Source organism: Ambystoma mexicanum, chromosome 5q, assembly GCF_040938575.1.
Source record: "Ambystoma mexicanum isolate Mex_15411 chromosome 5q, UKY_AmexF1_1, whole genome shotgun sequence".
NCBI classification, from domain to species: Eukaryota; Metazoa; Chordata; class Amphibia; order Caudata; family Ambystomatidae; genus Ambystoma; species Ambystoma mexicanum.
This window is the reverse complement of record NC_090933.1, coordinates 783,150,702-783,173,166: the sequence shown is the minus strand read 5'-3', so window position 1 is coordinate 783,173,166 and position 22,465 is coordinate 783,150,702.

The following is a 22,465-nucleotide window of genomic DNA, read 5'->3' as shown; positions in this document are numbered from 1 at the left end:
GAAACTTCCTGCGCACCCCAGTAATACACGTACCCTGCTGAAATTACGTGTGAAACTTCCCGCGCACCCCAGTAATACACGTACCCTGCTGAAATCGCGTGTGAAACTTCCCACGCTCCCCATTTATAGACGTACCCCGTTCGCACAGGGCCAATCGCGTGTGAAACCTCCCGCGCAGCCCAGTAATACACGGACCCTGCTTGGCGTTTGCTGTTTGGCAGCCCTGTAAACTGGTCCAGGGTAAGCGCAGACATTTGCGATGAATTGGGGATTTTGATGGATTTTCCTTGCGCGAGGGCGTTCTTGGGGGCGTAACTGGCACTGCTGCAGGGTCGCTGCGCCACTCTGCGCTATGGCTGGTTTTGGGGGCTAAAATCTATGAATACGCTGTGCGATGAAATGGATTTTATCGCATGCGGGAGGCGCAGTGTATCGCACGGGGACACTGTGCGCCAGCCGCGTGCACCAATTTTGTGCGAAATTCTATGAATTACCCTTTTAGTTGGATTGCTGGATTGAAGTCACTTACAAATAAGTGTATTCACTAATAAGTGTTCATTGAAAAGTCACCATCCTAGGCACAACCTATGACCTAGGCACAAAATTGTTTTAAAATCTGTGAATAAATACACTCAAACTAATTAATTTAACCAATAAGTTTATTCACTAATTAGTGTACATAGAAAATTATTGGAGAAAGTAATTTGTGAAAACTGTATACTTTAAAGCGCACAGGCTAACATAGAATCCTAACCTCTTACTAAATAAACCCATAGACCGGTCGGTGAATACCTGTCTCTATGTAGCTATGCAGCCACTGACTTCCACATAGCTTAGAACAGTCAGAAACCGAAATAACCAACAAAAACAAAGAAAGGGATAGAGCGCACAGACTATTATAATTCACCAACCTCAAATAAAAGGGTCTCATAGGAAAGCCTCTGTGTTGATCTACGTTGTTGAAAAATAACGTAACCTATCTTTTGTGCATGAAAAAGGCCCACTCTACACTTGTGTTTAGCACATGGGTGACTGTGTTCAAATTGAAGATCCACTTCTGTTCTGCTTTCCTGAGCAGGGCGTATCTATCACAGCTTCTCGCAGCTGGCTCAACAATCTGGATTATGAACCAACGCATGTCGGTAGGCTGATGATTTAGTTGGTTGAAATTTGCAACCATAGGTTTAACCATCAACTTGTTTTTGAGGCACGACCGATGTTCACAAATCCTCTCTCTCACTTCTCTTTTTGTTTTGCCTATGTATAATAGGTTGCATGGACATTTGATTCCTTAGATGGCCCATTTGCTTTTGCAATTTGTAAAACCTTTCAATTTCCACATACAGCTGTTCGGATCCACTTCTTTCATGTTTTGTGTTAGTGCGCATACAGAGCAACCATCACATCTGTAGTGCCCCGTCACTGGTGGCCGAGACCATAGGGTTTTTTGTTAAATTTTCTTTTTATTTGGGTCATCGTACGTGTGCACTAGAATGTCTCTTGATTTCTTTGTCTTTTGTATCCAAACCTAGGCTTTGTAGGTGTGAAAACCTCTGTGTGTATCAACGTCCAATTTTTTAGAATGGTTCTCCGTAGGTTATTGCTCATCGGACTAAAGGTTGCGATAAATGTCATTTTGTCATTGAGTGTTTTATAAAACCCTATCACAAATGTGTACACCGAGTCGTAGAAGAGCTTTATGCCGAACTTGGTGGATAATCAAAATATAGATAAAGAGAAAATATTCCTAAATGGTTTATGTTGGATGTTCTATGCAAATATAATTCCACACAACCTTGCACTAATATACATGGGGAATGCAGCATAGTCCGGATTGTATTCCACTTTGTTGCTTACTCATTGTCATTTACTATGTTTTTCCCTGCACCCAGAATCGGAGTTGAAGCTCTCTCTTAGACATTTTTTGATAAGACATAACCATCAGAAATGATTTGTTCTTAATAACCATTAGAGCAGAATATTCCTTTCACTCCGAAGGCGACAGCCCCATCGCCTTGACAACTCCCCTTCCAAACCTCGTTCTCATAACGAGTCGTAGCTTTTGCGGTCAACTAGGCAACGTCCATAAGCTTTTGCCATCAGTGCTACGTCCGCAAATCCTGTATTTATTTATTTTATTTATTTTGGCATTTATATAGCGCACCTAGCCCAGAGGCATCTAGGCGCTTTAACTTACGAGATTGGTTACATTTTATGATCTTTGAAAAAAAGAGTTGCAGTAATATGCAGTCCAACGAAGTGGTAGCAAGTTTACATGTTATCATAGTTATCAAACATTATTTACAAGTCATCTGTTAATCGTGACTAATTGTCGCTTTACAAGTATTGGTAAGTTGAATGTTGTACAGGTGTTCAGGTTACAGCGAGCAGAGATAAATATGCAAGGGGTAGTGAACCTGTTAACATCCTAGGTGATTGTCTGGTAAGGTTCCTCTGGTAAGGTTTTGCAGCCAAATTGGCTGTATGAGATAATTAGTTGTGGACACCCTGAGCAAAAGGTTGAATTTTTAGCTTTTTGCAGAAGATCCAGAAGGGGTTTTCTGCTCTGAGTCTTCCTGGTAAGGTGTTCCATTGTGTATCAACTATTGTGGGGAAGCTGTTACCCCCAACTTTTTGTGATTTGAATCTGGGGTTTGTCAGAAGATTCAGGTCAGCAGAGCGTGTGGGCCTGGTGGACTGGGATCTAATCATTTTGTCAGCTATGTATGAAGGGGCTGTTTTGGACAGACATTTGTGTGTCAAGGTAACTGTTTTGAACTCAATCCATTCTTGGACGGAAGCCAGTGTACCTTTTGTCTGGTGGACGATATATATGGGTGGCTTTGGGAATAATGAGTGCCACTCTCAAGGCATTATTTTGAAGTACTTGCAATTTCTTTATATTTTGGATGCGGGTAACCGCATAGAGGGCATTGCAATAATCCAGTCTGGTTAGAATGAGAGCTCTTTCAAAGGTGATACAGCTATCTGGTGACAAGAAAGGTCTACATGCGTTGATGAGCTTACAGGTGCAGGCTGTTGCTGATGCCGTGGCGTTCACTTGTCTCTCTAAGGTGAGAGAGGAGTCTAGAAAGAACCCAAGGATTTTTACTTCCTTAGACACTTTAATGTTATTGCCATCAATGTTAAACATTTTGAAGGTGTCATTTAATTTGTTAAGCCGTTGTTGTGAGAATATGACGAGTAGCTCAGTCTTTTCATCATTGAGGCGTATCTCATGATGTGCCATCCAAGCTTGGATCGTTAGACAAATGGAGTTGAGCAGGTCAGAGTCAAGTTTACGGTCGTCCGAGATGGGTAGAGGATTTGGGTGTCATCAGCATAGTTGGTATATGTGACACCCAAATCTTGACGGTCAAAGAGTGGTTTGGTGAAAATATTGTATAGTGTCAGAGCGACGCAGGAGCCTTGGGGAACTCCACAAGTGACAAGAGTAGGTTGTGCTTCTGCCGTCGTGGAGAATACTCTTGTTGTTATATCTGACAGGAATGATTTTATCCATTCGATTGCATTAGGTGAGAAGTGAGCAGCTGACTCCAAGTGTCTGCAGAGGACACTGTGGTCAACAAGGTCAAATGCTGCTGATAGGTCAAGTAGGAGAAGTAATGCTAGTTCACCATTGTCCTTACAATCATCCATTTGGATTTTCAGGTCTAAGAGAGCTGATTGCATTCCATGTCTGGGGCAGAAGCCAGATTGTCTAAGGCAGAGCAAATTGTTTGCTTCCAGGTAATTCTGTTTTTGCAGGTACGCGACTCTTTCTAGTATTTTTACAAGGAATGGCACTGTTGTGATAGGCCTGTAGTTGGTTGGCAAATTTGAGTCCAATTAGGTTTTTTTTTTGTAGTGCGAGCAATCAGGCATTTATAAGATGTGTGGGCACCGAGTTGCTAGAGAATGATGCATTAATTAGGTTCGTAATGAATGGGGCGCGTCCCGGGGCACAATCCTCGATGATTGTGGCAGGACACGGATCACCTTGGTTTAATGCTTGTCATGATTTTGAGGACTTCTGAGTTTGTACCTAGAGAGAATTCGAAGTGGGGTACTGATCTGATGCCTTGTTTAGGTACTATCACGCACTGTGGATCAGTTGGTTGGATTAAATTATTTTTGGATTCAATTTTGGATTGTGATAGTGTGATTTTGTTTGAAAGGGCATTCTGTATGTTGGAACACCAGTCAGTATCCTTGTTGCAGGATTCCACTGGAGGAGCGGGGGACTCAAGTTCTCTAAGGATAGAGTAGAGCTCTTTGTTTTTGAATTGGCTTTGGATATTCTGTCATTAAACAAGATGCTTTTGGACTGGTGTATTGGCTGTTTGTACTCATTGGCAATTGAGTTTAATTCAGCTTTACTTGTTTCACTGGGCAATTTTTTCCATTTAGTCTCTCTAATCTTTTTGAGTTGTGTAAGATTTTCAGGGAAGATGCAAACCAAGTATTGAGATGTGTAACTGGTCTGGCTTTACGCATGGTGAGAGGTGCCAGGCTGTTAATAGCCATGAGTACCGTTTCATTGTAAATTTTCACCAAGGTTGACGGGTCATTTGTTCCTCCGTTTTCCTGAGTCACGATAGTCTGAAGGAGTGGTAGGATGTTGTTGACATTGACATTCCTTTTTTTTTCTAGAAGGGGCGGCAGGAGCAAGGGGCAGGATAGTGGATACGCTGCATTTGGCTGAGATTTTGAAGGTTATGTGGTGGTGGTCTGACCAAGGGCAGTGGGTGTTTGATGTAATATCACTGATGAAATTGAGGTCTGCTAGCCAGTTAAGGATGCTGCCTTTTTCATGAGTAGGGTTTTGGATGTGTTGCGTGAATCCCAGAGCTGAGATGGACTTGGCTAACGACAATGCTTCCTTGTCTGAGGAGTCATTTAGTCCTAAATTGAAGTCGCCCATAATGATGGTCTGCTAACCCGGTTTTGTGTTGTTAGACAGGAGTTGGATTACGTCATTCTCGAAGGAGAGGAGAGGGCCTGGAGGTCTATAGATTAGGTGGATGTTCAATTTTGCGGTAGGTGAAAGTGTCAGTTTCAGAGAGAGTAGTTCTCCAGAGGGTAGAGTAGTGTTGGATAAGATTCTTAGGTTGAGGAAATTCTTTGCTTTAATGGCAACTCCTCCACCTTTGATGAGCGGTCTATCTCTAGCCATTCTATTGATTATGTAGTTATCTGGGATTGCTAGGGCCAGTGCTGGGCGGACAGCTGCATGTAACCAAGACTCAGTGATGACTATGAATTCGAGCTGGTGTGTGACGATGGTATCGGCAATATCTAGGGCGTGAGCCAGGAGAGATCTGGCATTGATAAGTGCACCTATGATTTCTGTGTTAACTTTGTTCTTGTTGATCTGTATGCCTGTTATAGATACTGTGCTGTGAGTCAATGGGGATTTGGGTGGGATGATTTTAGAGTGTTCACTCAAGTTTCTATTATTTTCGTTGGGTGCCTTCTTGGTATGGGGGAACAAGTTGTGGTAGCGAGAGATCATGCAGTTCTATAGGTTAGAAGGGAGTTTCTAACCTGTATTGAAGGGGTGGTAGACTGGCGGTGGTCTGTAAAGCCCATTGGTTTGTCTAGAATCTTTTGGTTCCTTCGGTTTAAAGGGCACTGGTGACTCAAGCTACCCATGGTAGTTGAAGGCACTGTCCCTTTAGTAGATGGTAGGTCCGACTCCCGCTAGACTGTGGTGCGTTGGTAGGTGGTGGGTAGGCTGGCATGAGGAAGTAGGAGGGAGAGATAGTACTAGGGTCTGGGAGTTGAGGTGGCTTCCGTAGAGACATTGTAGGTTTATTTTGTCATGTCCCGGTGTTGTTATGTCCGATGTGGATGTGGCTTTTGGCTAAGGCTGCATACATCATGGTTTGTAAGGATAGTATGCTCCTTGCGGGAGTGAGATGTAAGTGGTGTAAGGGATCCTACTAGTTGGTTAATCGTGCAAGGTATGTAGTTCTATGCCTGTTGGATCTGGTAATTAGCAAAGGGTGAGACTAGTGTTGGGGGGCATGGATCGTCATTAATACAGTATTAGTGTTACCAATCACAGGTGCCACCATACAGTGACGAATTATACATTTGTGTCAATGGTACATTGAATTTGAGACGCAATACAGTAACAGTGATAGCAAATGTGCATTAGTCATTAAGCATTGTGGGATGCAAAGGGAATTTGAAGCAACACATGAATTACTTTGAAACGCTATTCAGTGGTATCTACAGTACATGAGATAGATAGTTGAAAAGCAGTAAATACTGTTCTTGTATGAGTTTAAGCCTATGTAATATGGTGATCCCAGTAAGGCAGTGGTTAGGCACAGAGTGCTGAAGATAGACAATATAAAGCGTGTTCATGAACATGTGGAGATGTGGTCACCGCACGGATGGTAAGCATTCAACAATAGAGCATCGTTATGAGTATGAGAGGTCTGGAATAGAGGATCAGGATTACCTCGATTCTTCGTGCTCCTATATTAGAGTACTTAATAGAGTTTGGTGTTGGCGACTCATCAGGGAGATAAATGTTGCGGTTGCTGTCTGTAATAATGGGCGGATTAGTGTTCTTTATACGAGCAGTGAAGCAGTTTGTAGATGACCGGGTGGGCAGGGCATTAGCAGCAGTGAGGTGACAGTGTAACCTTAGGTTTCTTTCGCTACAGTGCAGGGACTGGAGGGATAAGCACTACAACACATAGTGGCATGCGCTGGTAGGGCGGGTGGTAGAGTCGGAATGGTCGATGTCGAATTAGAACATATGGTTTGCAGAGTCAGGCACTTACCCATTTTAAGGGTAAGCAAGTTCAGGGGTGCTGTCGACTATGAATTCTACTCTATCCTCCATTCCGTATGGCTCCAACAGGCTCGGACAGGATCCTTTGGTGTTGGCCTTCGGTGGGAAGGCCGGCTTTCGCCTTCCGGTCCTTCCAATTGGCTCACCTCAGTTTAGCCATCCAATCAGCAGGTCAATGCAGGTTCCATGAAGAGCAAATTCGTCAGAATCAGAGCGGCAGCCATCTTAACACGGCAAAAGTAAATGTTATTTACTAAGATCACTCTGGGGATCCAGAATACCGTCTCACACCGGAGCCACACATAGCAAATTGCTGCAGGGGAGGATCTTTCAAGGTGCTATACTCATACAGCTCAGTGAGCCGTATATGCATACGGCTCGACTGAAAATCACATCACGGAAGAAAACGGTAATCTGTTTGCACATTATATCTTGCGGGCATGTTGTTCCATTAGCATGGTATGCCTTCCGAGCAGCTTTTGATGCATTTGATTTCCCACACAAGCAGATGAACACGCTGGCATCGATAAATGCACTGAGGAGCACTTGCCTTTGCTGTTCCGTCTGAGTAAATATGCACACGCGACCCGCATGCTTTCTAGAATTGCCCACATAGTTTAGTTACGTTGATCCCAGCGAGTAAACGGATTCCCCATCTCGCTATTTTGACCTCAGAATCTACCATGATGTAATAACATGAACTAATTGAGCCGATTTATTCTCTGAAATAGTCTGTACTACTTTTGATGCAGCACCGAAATTAAAACTACATGACATTTTCTGTCTGTCACTACAGAGCAGAATTTCCCTCGATCAAAATTAAACAGGCAAACCAGTATGATGCATTCATCATCCCAGGATATTGAATCTCCCAGGACCTTGCAACTGGTAGGAAACATGATTTTCGATGACTCAACACTTGTTCAAATTAAGAGCAACTAAAATTTGTTTCACAAACAATCAGGAGTAACAAGACGATTTGTATGTCTTTGTTTTGCCCCTGCAGAGGAGCAATATACCTGTGACAAGAATCAGAAGAGATTGGGCATCCGAGTACTTAGGACTGGAATGTATTGCCCTTACAAGTTCCCTACTTCGCCTGCCTTGTTGTAAGGTAGTTTTGTTTCCATTGGATTACTGTAATACATAAGAAAGTCTTTAATGGAGTTTAAGAAACTGTAGACAAATACCGGTACTGTGTTTTGTGTATTGTAGGGTGTGTAAACAGCGGGGAAGTTGTCTGGTTAGTCCTGTACCAAAATGAGGTATATGTCCTGAAGATGGCTCCATGACTAACTTACTGTGTACACGTGAGTACAGTGTAACACGGACTGAGACCCGAAACACGTGTCGACAATCTGAATAAGAAAATTGCAGAGGTTCACTTATTTTGTGCTCATCGGAATAGAAAAGACACCTTTTATATCAAGGGCCCTCATTACGACCCTTGCGGAAATTGACTGACCGGACCGCAACAGCGTAAATAGCGTTTCCGCCATTGCACGAAGGAGCAAAGTGCGGCTAATTACGACCCATCGGGCACGAGCATTACGCCATGGCGGAATCCGAAAGGCTGCGATGGCGGAAATGACCCCAAAACGGCCCTTACCGCCGCCGTACGCTGCACCAGGTGCAATACCGCCACCCATCTTAGCGGTCACCGTAATGAGCGGGCACCGTAATGAGCGGGCACCGCAAATTACGGGCACCGTAAATATACGGAAACGGAAGTAAAAGCATGTGGCCGGAACGGGAAACAGCACGCCGCACAACTATAAAATCCGAATCCCAACACAACCATTAAAAATCCGACCCCGACACACATCCCAACCCGTTAGCAACCCCAGTTAAAAAAATAAATATGGGAAAGGTAGCCAAGAAAGCGTGTGATCGCAAGCGGCAGGTCCACTTCTCCTGAGAGGAACTGACCGTGCTGACCGAGACCCTGCAGGAAAATGCCGCCGTCGTCTTCTCCAGTCAAATGACCAGGACGGCCCTTGCCAACAAGAAGGCCATATGGGCCCTTGTGGCACAGCGCGTAAGTGCGGTGGGGACAACACCCCGCACGCCACAGCAATGTCGCAAGCGGTGGGACGACCTGCGGATCCGCGTACGCAGCATACTTTCTGCGAACAGGAACATCGCCACAGCTACCGGGGGGGGATCAGAGTCGCCCATCAAGTTGACCCCCTGGGAGGAGATCTGCGCCTCCACCATAGGAATGGAGAGCATAGAGGGAGTCGGAGGGATGGAGAAAGGAGTGCCGACATCCGGAGAATCAGGTAGGTTTGCCAAGAGAAACAATGCGAAATCCACAAACCACGAACATGTGCAGTACCATGTGACCCCATAGTGCAATACATACTTTGCCCTGACAGCGCCCTCTAAAAGTCAGAATGAATAAACAAATCAATCAAGATGCCATAAACAACCCCTACATGTGCAGCATGCACCCCCTAACTGCAGGCAGCCAAATGAATGCATCCTCAATCCACACGAAAATGAGACCACCTCCAAGGCCCAGTCCCATATCAGCCTCATGTACCACCCCAATGCATTTGATACGTTGCCATTCCAAATCCGACAGACCCATAACTAACGCTCGCCCCTCTTTACTCCACCACAGGGTCCGATACCAACGACGAGCTGCAGGACACCCCTACCAGCACGCCTGCAAAGAGGGCCAGGACCAACGTCCCAAGAGCCTCCACCTCAGGTGCAAGGATCAAGACACGGCAGCAGCAGGAATCAAGTGCCAGCACACTGGAGTGGACTGCAACAGGCACCCCAGCAGCCAGCAAGTCCACAACCCCAGCACCACAGGTCCCCCCAAAGAACGTATCTGATGGCACTGCCTCTGGTGGTAGCAGCACCATAGGTGACACAGCTGTCATGCCAGCATGCTCCGACACGGAAAACAGTGCTGGCGACGTAGGTACCATCCATGACCTTTCCCAATCCCCCTGCATGTTCCATCCCCTACACCATGACGAAACCACGCAGGGGCACCCTGAAGACGACGACTGGCCAACCCCCACAAGTCCTGTGCCAAGGCAACATGTGTTGAGCAGCCCCCCTGTCACACCACCGCAAATGTCCATGGCCCAGCAGAGGCAACAGTCCCTCGACCTGCTGATCGAGCAACAGCAGGAAGCGTCCACGCTACTCAAGGACCATGCAAATGAATGCGGGGGTTCCAGGGCAGCCATGGAAACATCCACCGAGACACTCAGGGCACAAATAGAGAAAAGTAGTGAGAGCCTCAGGGGAGAAATGGAGAGAAGCACCGAGAGCCTGAGAGCACAAATGGAGAGAAGCACCGAGAGCCTGAGGGGGGAACTGCATGCGACGTCCAAAGACGTTTGTGCTGAACTTGCTGCTGTGCGCCGTGTGCTCTCGGAGCTCTCACAAACCCTCAGAGACATGCATGGACGCGAGCAGGCAGAGACGTCATCCGTGGCAAGTTCCGTCCAGGGCAGCCCCCAACGCAGATCTGGCAGGAACCTGCGCTCCACGGGCAGGGGTGCCCCTGATACCCGTAGAGGGGGCTTGCAATAGCGTCTACCCACGGGCAGCATGCATATCTGGACACTGGTGTTGGGGGGGGAGGAAGTAGGGTGGAGGGGGTGTGTTGGGCTTCACTGGGTGGCGGGTCCATAGGGTGTATGAATCAAATCACATTAACAATACAGCACTTCATTATCATCCAATGACATGTGTGGACATTGATATTTGCGTACGAGGCCTTCATAGGCGTACAGTCCACTATGTGCCTGTACTACACACACACAGTGCCACAGGTCCCCTTTCCGTGTAATAGGCACCATGCGTGGTTGCTAGAAGCATGCATCTATGATGCTCTGTCGGATTGCACGTGCATCCTGTGCCTCATGGACTCCCTGGGGTGCCTCCACATCCCCACCCTCATCATCATCATCTTCAGGTGCATGCAGTACAGCGTCTGGGGGCATGGGCACATTCCTACGTATGCACATGTTGTGCAGCATGACACATGCCATGACCATCTTAGAAACCCTCTCATGGCTGTACATGAGTGCCCCGCCAGACCTGCTGAGGCTGCGGAAACGAGCCTTCAGTAGGCCGAATGCCTGTTCAATGACCACACGGCTACGTGAGTGGGCATGGTTGTAGTCCTCCTCATGCTGGTTCTGTGGGTTCCGGATTGGTGTAAGGAGCCATCTCTTCAGTGGATACCCGGCATCACCTGTATGGGACGAATAAAGGGTGTCAGTGGAATGATAGTGCTAAGTAGCCCCCCCCCCTCCTGCAAGGTCATTGACGCATCAAATGGGCCACGATGTCATGCATGGAATGAGACTCACCGAGTAGCCAGGATCTGTGCCCTGCGTGTCGCTCCATGTAGCGTGGTATTCTTGTGTTCCTCAGGACCATAGAATCATGGGTAGATCCTGGAAATCTGGCACAACAATGCGTAAAGATCTTGTTGGAGTCACACACCATTTGCACATTGATTGAATGAAATTGTTTCCGGTTGCGGTACTGGACCTCCATGGCATGTGGGACAACCAATTCAACATGGGTGCAGTCGATGGCACCAATGCAACCCGGGATGCCGCCAAGTGCATGGAATCCCACCTTTGCGTTGGTAATCTCCTGGTACGTGCGTGGTAGTGTGATGTGGTCGTCGGCGTGCTTCAGGAGGGCATCGTGCACTTGGGAGAGTGTCCGTGAGAACAGTGGCTGTGATATGCCATGCAACTGTCCCACTGTGTGCTGGTAGGTGCCTGTGGCCAGGAAGTGGAGTACAGACACCACCTTCAGTAGGGGTGGGATGGCGGTTGGGCTATCTATCATGCTCACGAGGTCAGCATGTGTCATGTCCACAATGGCGATTATGGTGTCCCGGTCCAAACGGTAGAGGGTGTGGATCTGCTCAGCAGTGAGGTTGAACGGATCAGCTCGGAGGCGTGGGATTGCGGGCCGCCTGCGTGGTGGTAGTGGCAGTGCTTGTGGGCCTTGCTGACCCTGCCTTGCCCTCCTCCTCCTCCTTCTCCTCCGTCTCCCCTGTGCGCCCGGTTGTTGTACCTGTTGTTGTTCGTCGTCTTCTTGTAGTTGTAGCACTTGCAGTGCTATCTGGTGCCCCAGGCCCAACATCGCTAGTCCTGCCGGTAGCATTTTGGAGTGGGAGTGGTTGTGGGAGGGGTTTGGGTCTGCTATATATGTGCTGTCGGCCTGTATGGCCTCCACCTGTGCTGATTGAATGAATCTGTGGCAGATGCAATCCCTTCTGGCCGAGCACGTTCCGCACGTAAGGCTGCATTTGGCCGCATGGCATCTTGGGATTGGAATCATGTATCAAATCCCGATGGCAGTGTGATGTACTTTGACTGATTTTCATGCTATGCTCCCATTGTTACACATGCTATGATTGCAGCCGCTTACATACCTGTGAAGAGTCAGTGGTATGTAGGGCTCGATCGATGGCCGACCCTCATGCAGCACAGTATCGTACTTCACCGACGGGCGTGGCGTCCCATTTGTGATTGCAGCCAGTTAGCATTATGACACACAGCCGCACTACATTGATGTAATTGTGAATGCAAGCGTTCACAGAAGCCTTTTCGACGTAATGTTGCAAGTGAGGAATTCGAAGGCCAGGATTTTTGGTTGCGAAGTAGCGGTGAGGAGACGCCCACAGGTCTGCCTGGAAATGTAACGTTCTATTGTTGAATGTCCTTGGGACAGGGCCCATAACGAGCAAGCAATGAATGACATGAATTGAATGGGATGCGCAATAGCGTAGTGGACGATAAGGCAGGACGTTCCCAAGTCCATCTAGCTTCACGACACTACAGATCCGGCCAGGAGCACAGTGGTTTTTGCAGACTGCATTACGCACAGACGCGATGGAAGTTTCACATATTATGTGAGTGAATGTTCATGCGTTTTCATTGCGGGATGAGGGAATGATGAATGGATGCATGGACAGATGATTCCATTTAGGGTCTGCCATGTACATGTGTTTTTTGATTCAATCCCCTTCCCCTGCGCTATGTGATGCAAGGCTGCCATAGTGGGACTTACGTCTATCTGCCCTTGTCGGATCCTCCCTGTCTCGACGCGCCTTCATACACTTGTGTCTAGGCACGTTACTAATCCCATGTCATGGGTTCTATCTTGACGGACGCATGCACAGTAACCGACGTTGCCAATGGTGTATTAACCTCGATTGGTTTCGTTATGTATCGATACTGATTTAGGGGTGTGTATATTCCTTTGGAGTGGGCTAGCATGCATATGGGTGTGGATTTGGTGTGTTGAATGAAGATAGTGATGCATCATGTGTCATGTAGTGCAATCGGTTAATTTGTGTTTCATTTTGGTGACAGGTATCTCCTGCCCTATTGCAGATGCCATCTGTACGCCACTCCTCCAGATGGTTTTTACTCTCGACACCTGCAGCTTCGGGTGAATCAGTGGAGCAGCATTACGATCTTATGGGACGATCGCCAATGGGCCACATGCCCTTACGCTGTTCTGGTGGCTAGGTGCAACATTTCGGCCTTTCAGCTGGACTAGTGCCTGCCTCATGGGACGGACCTGCGGTTCTTGCCGCTTCCATGTTGCCTTTTGGAACGTTGATGTTGGCCCTGTGTGCCATGATGGTACAGGGCGTCACACAAGTGGAAGCTGGTCAATTATTGCAGATGCAGCCCTCGGTGATGATGGATGTTTTGGTGTTATTTTACAAATTGCTGTGAGGCCTTTGTCATTTGGATGTGCATTTAAATTGTATTCCGATATTTGGCGTGTTGCGTTATTCTTTGCAGGTGATGTGGCGATTTTCGATTTGTGGCGGTATGTATTGCGAGATGATCTGCATTGTGTTCCGCCTTCTGAGTTGAGTTGTGTGCTACAGTACTGGCCGCTTTTGCCTACGTAGCACAGTGTGGTCACGGATAGGGGCTGCCATTGTGACTGTTTACATGATGTGCTGTTCAGGGGCGGGGGATTGGCTTTTGGCCGACTGGTGCCTGTCAGCCAGGTCGATTGATGGTATGATGGGATGTTCAGAATGTGGCTGGTCACAGGTGCCTGTGTTTGCGTGCGTTTGTTGGAGGGGGACTGGGGTCATGTCCATTGGAATAGCTTCTGTATTGATGCCATCTGTGCCCTGCAGCTCCCATCGGCCCCTCTTGGGATGTGCCTGGCTGCTCAGTCACTCTGCCAACTTGTGTGGTACATGCTTCTGCTGATGGTTGGTTTGTTTACTGGCAAGAGTACAGGTCTGGTGCAATCCCCCTCAGGATGCTGTTTTGGATGTTGCCTTGCGCTGGTGGCAAGCGATGGGGGACTACTGTTGTTTTGTGTCATGTGTTCTTGATTTCCATTTTGATGTCTTGTACCTTCACATGCCTGTGCTGCATCAGTACGGCTATGGTGAAATGCCGTACATGGATGCCCACTCACGGGGCGCTTCTAACACCTGCATGCATTTCTACGTTGGCATGCATGGGTGAATTGTAGATTTCACTGGTTGCATGGTGTGAGTACATTGCGCCTGCCAGGAGTTGTGCAATGTGGCCAGGGAGTGGAGTACAGGCACTCAGTGGGCCATTTACGGTTGGTTCACGATGCCGTATTTCTCGCCATGGCGGAATGGTCCATTCCGCCATGCCTGATGGCGTTAGGTACATGTCCGCTAGGGTCGGAATTGGCGTACCGTTGCACCATGGTGGTGTTTGCGGTTTGGCATGGTGCGCGCGCGCGTGCTTAGTGCAGTTAGCGTTGGCGTTCACTACGGTGTCGCTAATGGCTTCGTACTTTGCGGTGACGGGTCATAGTCGCACCGAGCGCTTTTCGATGGCGGTATTGCATTTCCGCCATCGTTTTCCCCTTTCCGCCAGGGTCGTAATGAGGGCCAATGTGTCTTGAAAACATGGTAGAGATATCACCAGTTTTCAAATCCCCAATCGCAAAGATATTTCTGTGTGTGCCACTGTGCTGTACTTATTATGTCTTGTCATTAGGTATATGTTTCCAAAGCACTACATGTATATGGACATGAGTACCTGCAACCGCTACCATCATATTTTAAGTGCACACTAGTAGGTGTCTTAAATGCTTGCTAAATCGCCATATGTAAGGTGTAGCTTTGGTGGTGCTGCCATTATGCGACAAATGGAGCAATAGATTCACAAACAATGCTATCATAAGCCTGGCATAGTCACCATTTCCATTCTTGCACAGTCACCGTTTATAAAATATGTCTCCACAAGTTCAGGTGCTGCAAACATATGTGAACTGTACCCTCAAATGTCCCATAGTGTCGTTATACGTAGTCTGGTCAGAATGTGAGTTGAACTTCATACATAAGCCTTTTAATGATTGACTTTGTTCTGTTCAACAATAAAGAGCTTAGGCCACAGAAACGCAATGGATTGTTTTATAGAATTTGGAGTCAGGATTTGCCGTCAGCAAATGTTTCTAATTTCCCAAACTGTGGTAAAATACACTGTCTCAGACTCAGGGTGATCAAGATTGATCTACACAGTATTAGGCATTTAGAGAAAGAAACAGAAGCAAACACAAATAGTGAAGCACACACAGTGATGCACACATGTCCATTGATACATCTGGACAGTGCAAAGCTGCCATGGATCTCTAGAGATGCATATGCGGGTGCAGGTATGGCCCACATTGTACTCTAATTTGTTGTCGAAACCGTTTTCTACTCTAACCTTACTTACTAGTCATCCGATCCAAACCATATTGAGGGAACATTCAAGTTGTGGCTGCATTAAGATGTCATTTGAGGACATGTGGAGCTCTAGCTGCTGCCTATACATGGTTGTGGTTCCCCTGGGGTTCAACATACCTTTTGCATTTTGATCACAAGTAGATGTGTAAAGCAGTTGAGCTGCCTAACTAGCTCATCCGAGACTCCACTGTCTGCTGAACACTGATTACAGGGATATTTCTTATCCTAAACTTTAATCTTTATGAATTTGAGGATGGTTTAACATGCACAGCCACAGAAGTAACATATTAGGAGAAATGCCAAATAACTAAGACACTGCAGCATCTCTGAAAGAGTGGGTTCTCTAGGGGTGGACAAACTGCAGATAAAGCGCATAGCTGTCAAACATCCCTCCATCATGCGTGACCCTTTCTGCCAGTTCTGGTTGTCTATCCAAGAGCAATTAGAGTATGCTGGCTTCTATGCAGATCGCTCTTATTAGATTCATGGAATTAACAAAAGGTCCTAGGATGAAAAATGTTGTCGGCTGAGAATAAACAGGACTGGATAAAGGGGCCCACCTGTAATGTGGAATCATCTGGAAGCCACGCCTTATTTTAACGCCTGGGTAGTCACTAACCTGCAAAAAGGGGTGATATGTGTGCATTGAGGTAGCATATCTGTTGTAGCATTTACATACGTATAGGAAGAGAGCAGACAATGACTGCAGACACACCAAAATGAAGCAATTGGGAAGCCATGAAAGGAAAATAAATTATATGGAGGCAGGACTGTAGATGAGGCACTAACACAAACGGATCTATGTGATTATTGCGACAGCTGAAAATGGCGACTTTTTTTTAAACCCCTTTACACCACATATATATGCGGGGGGAGACCCCTGCAGCCCCCCCCCCCCATATTAATATTATATTCTATACCCCCACATATATATGGCATTTGAGGCCGTCATAATTGTGAGGGCGTCATTTTGGTACGATTCCACACGATCTAGGTAAGGTTGCAGCGTGGATCAATGCATTCATAATAATTATTATGATTGTCCCTATCATTTAAGCTACTCATAATAATGAGTATTGTTATTTGTGTTCGTATGCAGTGCTTCATACTGGATTCCTCCTGCTTCTACACGAGGTATTATTAGTATTATCACCCCTCTGATGGTACCCGATGAGCTGTGGAGGTCTGTGTGGAAACAGCCGGGCGAAGCTTTGAAACTCAGCAGCATCACCTCATCCTTTCATTCTTCCTAAAGAACAGCTTCCGGTCCATTTTTGTAATGCAATTTGAACAGATAATAGTGATATCAGTTGATCGTACAGTGCTCTCACGCCACATTCTTCCCATTAGCATTCTCTGCAATATGTTCTGTTATTATTTGTCACCTTAATAGGGCTTAATGCGTCGACCTCATAAGGATGATGGGCTGAGTCGGCAATGTCAGTATTCGAGCTTGTGAAGGGCAGGCTCCCCCATGTCAAAGGCGAGTGGTTTTCCTCTGGATGCTAGACTATAGAGCTTCTAGGAAATCCATGTGACGTCGTGTGTCTTATGTAAATGTGATCTTACATTTGATGGAAATAGCTTAGACAACATTTTAATACCAGACAATGTGATGGCAATATACGGCATCCGATGGGTGTTTTCTTGGAATTGAATGGCAATAGCTGGCATCCGTTGTGAGTAACTGGTAAGGAAATGGAAACTCCTAGCAAGATGTGAACACCTGGGTATTTGATGGCATATGATTTCAGCACCTGGCAAATGATGTCAATACCTGCTGAATCGTGCAGGTTTTTGGAAATACGATCACAATACCTGGTAACACGAAAAACGAGCTCACTATGCAAAAGCTAAACATGTTGGCTTTACCAATGCTTATTTCTCTTGCCTGCAGGCTGCAGCTCGCTGCCAGTGCTCCCTTTTAAGATTAAAGGCAGGCTTGTGAACACTCCACGCCTGCTTTGATCTCTGACTCCATTTGCCTCAGCTGAGCTTCCGGGATGTGAAATCTAAAGACACGTTCTCCTTCCCTGCAAACTACTGTACACCTTTGAAAATAAGGACCATCGTGAACATTGATAGCATTGATTCTACCAATCACAAATTATGATTGCAATGGCCCTTCTTATAAAGTCTTTCCCACGTCAGCAAACATTACACTCCTTCCCGAGTTAAATGATAATATTAGCAGATCCTGCCACAATCAACTTGAAATGACGCATTGGGAAGTCTGTCTCAGATACAAATCAGGTAAACAAAAAAAGCATTGCACTTCATGCTAACATTAGCAGCTTCTGCCCCAATTAACTTTCAAAACTGCAGCACAAGGTCATTCTCGGGCACATTTTAGCCAGACAAAAGCACAATAACCTTCATGCAATGTCTTAAGGTCAGTGAATACGGTTCCCAACTTTACAAATACAATTATAACAATCATTAAAGTGCAGGGGGATTGTCAAACCCGCGCTTGTTTTGGTAAATCGTCAGTACAAGCACTTTCGCAGCTGATTGCAATGTATTATAAGTGTGTTTTGTACTGAACATCGTTTACATTCCAATGCACTCATCACTGTAACCCACACTGGTTTGTGGAAAGTCCGGTCCGGATGATTTAAGTTCTGAATGCTCTGGCAGCACAAACCGGTACATATCCCCTCCAGGATGAACCTGCTGCCATAACATAGCCTAAACTCGTGTATGCAACTATGTGTAGCCATGGACATCTGGAAGATGTGTTCACCTGCAATACATAGCGACAAAGACATGGGCCTCTTTACAAGTTTGGAGGTAGCCATGCCTGTAATACAAGCAGGCTACCTCCAAACTTGCGAAAAAATCCGGAACCCATTAATCGGCAATTACCGGGGTATTCCAGCACTGCCGGACCCGGTAATTGCCCTTTCGCCAGTGCCAGAATCAGTATATCCCCATTCCCATTGAGCCCATGGCAACGGGGATGCCTGTAGCACTGGCACGGTTCATTACTGTGCCAGTGCTACAGGAAAGCTGTGCTCGCGGGTGCCGTTCATTTCCCCAGGTCAGACCTGGCGGGATGAAAGGCACCCGCGAGCGCAATTCGGAGTTTGCCGTTCCGGATACAACGTACCGTTGTATCCAGACAGGCAAACTCGTAATGAGGCCCAGATGTGTTGTACGATCCACAAGTGTGTCTCTCTTGCTGTATCAACTCATTTTTGACATCCTTGTAAAGCGACAACATGCTCGATCCCCTTCAACATCAGTCAGAGTAAGCGTTTAATAATATTATAATTGTTACCATTGTAGCATGTATTAGCGGAAGAATGCATGCAGGTGTCCACAGATGCTTAAAATGTTTTCAACTATGAAACTATCTGCTGCTTTTCTATCTGCATTCCACTAAACATTTTCTTTTTTGTGCAATACTCTATTTAGTTGGCATGTGTTCAGGTCACATCGACATTTCACATAATACACAAGCTGGTACCTTAGTTAGGTGTCTTATACACATTTGATTGTTATCAATATATCGCAGTTCAGTGTCTATTCCAACTACGTTTGTCTTAGATATCTTCGGAAAGGTTTGCATATGTCTTTAGGTTTATTCGTCACATACATTGTTCCAACGTAGCAAATTTCTCTTTACTGCACATAAGTCAGTTCCTTAAGCCATGTGCGCACGCTGTTGGTCCACATCTGGACTTCCACTGTCGTAGTATACACTTTTAGCAATAATGTATTCCACGTTAAATAGTCTGCGGGTATTTTGACTGATCTTCCCCATGTCACCCAGTAGATACTTAAGGGGGGGTAGGATCGGAGGGATGTCTGTAAATTTCCACAGTGTTTCCGCCAATTCTTCCCAGAAAGCTGCTACCCTGGGGCAGCTCCAAAACATATGAAATGTATCTGCCCCGTACTTTATACATTTGTCTAAGGTTTCACTGGAAAATCATGCGACCCTTGCAGGGGTATAACGAAGCCTGTTTAAAACTTTAAATTGTATGAGTCGCAGGCGGGAATTGAGTGAGACTTCCCTGGTTAGCTGACAGAATCTCCGCCATTTGGTGTCGTCAATGCTAGTTTCAGCGTCTCTTTCCCATTTCCCATTCACAGCGTTATGTAAAGTAATGGCCCCCTGTATCTGTCTGTATAATCTGGATATTAGGCTTCGTCGATCTTCTCCCAGCACTACAGCCTCGATGAAGTCTGAGGTCTCTGGCTCTTTGGGGAATGATGGTCACTGTTTACGTGCCGTTGCCTGCATTGTAAGATATTGATATAGTCTGGCCTTAAAATCTTCCTTAGTTACAAAGTATCCCTCTGGGAATAGGTCTCTCAGTTTCATTTCTTTCCCTGGGTCCCAGGAGATCTGAACGTCTGTGTCAAAGTTTGGGGAAGGCCTGGGCAATTCCATAGAGGCATGTTGCCGTTGTAAGGGGTTTGTATGTCTAGGTGCTTAAATATGCATTTCCATGCGCTTACTGTTGTGCTCACTGGGTCGAATGTACATATGTCTATGTAATGGTCATCTAATATAACTGACTTGAGATCAGTCGGTGCTGCAGCATATTGTTCCAAATCTCAGTGAGATGTTCCGTGACTCGATTGAAACCAATATCCTGCATAGTGTGCCTGTGCCACCATGTAATATAATTCATAATCCAGCGCAGCTAATCCTCCTCGGTCATATAGTTCGGCTAGCCTTCCCCAGCACATGTAGGGCGTCTTACCTTCCCAGACAAAGTTTCATGACAAATTTATGCCCCGGCCATATCGGGATCGGGATGTTGTTGAAATAGTAGAGTAGCTTGGGGACAACTACCATCTTTAACTGTGAGATTCTTCCATGTAAGGACAGTGGGAACTTGGTCCATATATCTAGTTTTACGGCCCAAGTGTCAAGATATTTCCTGTGGTTTTCCTCATATAATGTTTTTTGTGTTCAGGCTATTTCCACTTCCAGGTATTTCAAACTAGTTCTGGCCCACCTGCACCCGCACAGGTCAGTCGGCTCGGTGGTGCTTGCAGTCAGCGGGAACAGTTCTGACTTTGATGCATTAATTTTATAACCCGAATAATGTGTACATTTAGTTACTTCGTCAATGACTGGTTTAATGTTTAAATTTGGATTCTGTATCTATAGTAAGGCATCATGCTCCTGTAGGAAGATTATTTGTGGGAGGCCTGCGATATGTATCCCTCTTTTGCTGTGTTTATGCCTCATTCGTTGTGCCAGTGGTTCAATTGGCAATGCAAAGAGGAGCAGTGAGAAGGGACAACCCTGTCGGGTGCCCCTGGCCAGTGGGAATGATCCTGATATTAACCCATTGGTGCAGACTTTCGCTGTCGGGTTTGTATAGAGTAGTTTAACATACACTCTGAAGCAACCATCCACTCACAAGAATCTTAATACAGCAAACAAGAAGTTCCAGGACACTGAGTCAACTGCCTTTTCAGCGTCGATTGAGGCCGCAATTGTTTGTGGGTCTATCTGGGAGAGGATCCCAAATAGTCGCCTGAGGTTAAGGGCCCTGGATCTGCCTGGAATGAAGCCCGACTGGTCGGGGTGGACCATCAGGAGCATGTATGGAAGAAGTCTACTAGTGAGAACTTTGGGCATTATCTTCACGCCTGTGTTAATAAGTGATAATGGGTGATACAAGGCCACTTCCCTCAGCAATTTACCTGGCTTTGGAAGTACTGTGATGACACCTCGGACACTGATGGTGGGAGGTTGCCCTTGGCTTATGCTTTCTCCTATACTTTGAAGAGGTGTGGGGCTAGGCTGTCCTTATATGTTTTATACAATTCCATCGTCAGTCCATTCGGGCCAGGTGTTTTACCTGACGCCAGAGAGGTGATGGCTTCTTTTATTTCTTCTAGTGATACTAGTTTATCCAGTGTCTTGTGGGCTTCCAAACCAACGTCTGTGAGTATCCTCTCTGCTAAGTATTGATCCACACTCTCATGGGTGCAGGTGTCTACATTAGAGTATATTTTTTGTAGTAGAAAACTGAATTAAGATCTTCCATTGTGGTTAGTAGTCGCCTCCTATAATCTTCTATACCTATTATGGTCTGCGCTCCGCGTTCGCCTCAGATCACCCCAGCTAAATATCGCCCAGGTCTGTCTTCCTCCCCGTATCAGCAAGCCTGCACCGGTGATGCTATAAGTTATAATTCCTGGTTTGCTAATTCCTGGAATTTTGTTAAGTTCCCTTGAATAACTCCCAGAAGGGCCCTGTCCCTTGTATTACTGTATTTGTTTTCTAGTCTGCGTAGTTCCTGTTCTTTTTCCCCTAATTCCCTCCTAGTACTCCTTAGGATTGCGGATGTGAGCGAGATACGGTGCCCAGCATCCCCGCTTTGAACATTTCCCGCACCGTTGCATGTTGTGAAACTGTGCCCTCATTGGTTTTAAAAAATGCCTCTATATCTATTCCTAAGATAGACGCCAGTGTGGCGTCTGTAAGTGCCAAGGAGGACATTCTCCATAATGGTCGGGGTTTGGGCATCATGTTCGATGTAATGTGCATTGTGATTGGGGAGTGGTCTGAAAGGGTGCACGGGAGAATCTTGCTTCCCCGCAACCTGTGCATCAGTGTCGCTGACATCAGCCAGTAGTCGATCCGGGGCATCGTATCATGTACTGATGAATAATATGTGTATTTCTTTACCTCCGGGTGCACCTCTCCCCAGACGTCAACCAATTTGTATAAGGACATTATTTGTTGCATCATATGGGCAGTCACTGAATCCCCGCTGTCTTAAGCTAGATCTGTCTCTTACTACGTCTAGTAGCGTTTTAAAGGTTTCCACCAAAATTATAGGAACTCCCAGGTGTTTGGCTAAAATTCTTGAAATCTGGGGGTAAAAGGCAGGGTCATCTATGTTCCAGCCGAATGTGTTCACCAGTTTTATTCCGTC